Below are 2,491 nucleotides of genomic sequence, written 5' to 3'. Positions count from 1 at the left end.
GCTTTTTCTTCAGGGGAAGCTTCCTTAGTACTGCCTGGTGCAGCTTGCATTCCAGACAGGCTTTGAGAAATCATATTGACTTGCTGAGTCAATATTTTATTCTGAGCCAATATGGCATTCAGAGTATCAATCTCAAGAACTCCTCTCTTCTGATTTGTCCCATTATTCACAGGATTCCTTGCAGAGGTGTACATGAATTGGTTATTTGCAACCATTTCAATGAGTTCCTGAGCTTCTGCAGGCGTCTTCTTTAGATGAAGAAATCCTCCAGCAGAGCTGTCCAATGACATTTTGGATAGTTCAGACAGACCATCATAGAAGATACCTATGATGCTCCATTCTGAAAGCATGTCAGAAGGACACCTTCTGATCAATTGCTTGTATCTTTCCCAAGCTTCATAGAAGGATTCACCTTCCTTCTGTCTGAAGGTTTGGACTTCCACTCTAAGCTTACTCAATTTTTGAGGTGGAAAGAACTTTGCCAAGAAGGCATTAACTAGCTTTTCCCAAGAGTTCAGGCTTTCTTTAGGTTGTGAGTCCAACCATGTCCTAGCTCTGTCTCTTACAGCAAAGGGAAAAAGCATAAGCTTGTAGACCTCGGGATCAACCCCATTGGTCTTGACAATGTCACAGATTTGCAAGAATTCAGCTAAGAACTGATGAGGATCTTCCAATGGAAGTCCATGAAACTTACAATTCTGTTGCATCAGAGAAACTAATTGAGGCTTAAGCTCAAAGTTGTTTGCTCCAATGGCAGGGATTGAGATGCTTCTCCCATAGAAGTCAGGAGTAGGTGCAGTAAAGTCACCAAGCACCTTCCTTGCATTGTTGGCATTGTTGTTTTCGGTTGCCATGGCTTCTTCCTCCTTGAAGAGCTCTGTTAGGCCCTCTAGAGAGAATTGTGCTTTAACTTCTCTTAGCTTTCTGAGATTAGAAACCCAAGAGATACACATTCAAACTTGTTTGCATGTAAAACAGAAGTGGTTGTCAGTCACGCGTTCATAGGTGAGAATGGTGATGAGTGTCACATAATCATCACATTCATCATGTTCTTGGGTGCGAATGAATATCTTGGAGAAGAAATAGACTTGAGTTGAATAGAAAAACAATAGTACTTGTATTAATTCATGAAGAATAGCAGAGCTCCACACCTTAATCTATGGTGTGTAGAAACTCCACCGTTGAAAATACATAAGAACAAGGTCTAGGCATGGCCATGAGGCCAGCCCCCAAATGTGAAAAGGTCTATCAAAAGTATAAGACTTATCAAAGATGAAAATACAATAGTAAAAGGTCCTATTTATAGAGAACAAGAAGCCTAGGGTTTACAGAAATAAGTAATTAATGCAGAAATCTTCTTCCGGGCCCACTTGGTGTGTGCTTGGGCTGAGCATTGAAGCTTCCATGTGTAGAGACTTTTCTTGGAGTTAAACGCCAGCTTTTGTGCCAGTTTGGGCGTTTAACTCCAGCTTTTGTGCCAGTTCTGGCGTTTTGACGCCAGAATTCTTAAGCTGATTTGGAATGCCGGTTTGGGCCATCAAATCTTGAGAAAAGTATGGACTATTATATATTGTTGGAAAGCCCAGGATGTCTACTTTCCAACGCAATTAAGAGCGCGCCAATTGGGCTTCTTTAGCTCCAGAAAATCCACTTCGAGTGTAGGGAGGTCAGAATCCAATAGCATTTGCAGTCCTTTTTCAGCCTCTGAATCAGATTTTTGCTTAGGTCCTTCAATTTCAGTCAGAAAATATCTGAAATCACAGAAAAATATACAAACTTATAGTAAAGTCCAGAAATGTGAATTTTAAATAAAAACTAATAAAAACATAATAAAAACTAACTAAAACATACTAAAAACATACTAAAAATAATGCCAAAAAGTGTATAAATTATCCGCTCATCAGCTGCTTAATGAACTCATCATGCCAATTGTTTAGTGTGTCAAATGTGTTGTGTGCATTTATATCATACACCAAAACTCAACAATCTGCACCTCTATAAAATGCAGCACCTAAACTATTGAACCTTTCTTGTCCTGCTGTATCCCAAATCTGCCAAAAGAGTCTCATTTATTGTTTTGACCAAAATAAGAATGTGTTAGTTAAAAGTAAAGTTATAAGATAACTTAAAATTACTGACCTGTAAAGTGACGAGTCATCTACTTGTAGCTCCTTTATGACGAAATCAGCACCAATTGTGGCTTTATAATGCTGGCTGAATTTTCTATAAACGTACCTAAATTCAAGTGAACAATACTGAAAATTAATAATAATAATAATACCTAAACTTCTGCTCTTTAAAAAAAATTAATAATAATAATGATTATGAACAATACTGAAAATTCAAGTGCCAAATGGATACTGGTTCATCAAAGAAGTCTTCCTAACCCTGAAATAAGATAGATGAAGAAAAATTAATTGTCTAGAAGAGGCAAGGCAGAAAATTCAAGGCATGCATTTATTTCATCGATTGTAGAACTTATTCAGAATAG

General features: G+C 37.8%; 1 non-coding gene across 1 annotated transcript; it reads left to right on the top strand.

Moving 5' to 3' along the window:
* Positions 1–344: 344 nt before the first annotated feature.
* LOC112745358 (small nucleolar RNA R71) lies at positions 345–452 on the top strand. The gene has a single exon (XR_003173291.1). It is a non-coding gene; the product is annotated as a small nucleolar RNA R71 (small nucleolar RNA).
* Positions 453–2,491: the final 2,039 nt, after the last annotated feature.

This window comes from Arachis hypogaea, chromosome 14 (genome assembly GCF_003086295.3).
Source record: "Arachis hypogaea cultivar Tifrunner chromosome 14, arahy.Tifrunner.gnm2.J5K5, whole genome shotgun sequence".
Classification (NCBI taxonomy): Eukaryota; Viridiplantae; Streptophyta; class Magnoliopsida; order Fabales; family Fabaceae; genus Arachis; species Arachis hypogaea.
The sequence above is the reverse complement of the archived record's forward strand: the minus strand, read 5'-3'. Positions and strand labels throughout refer to the sequence as shown.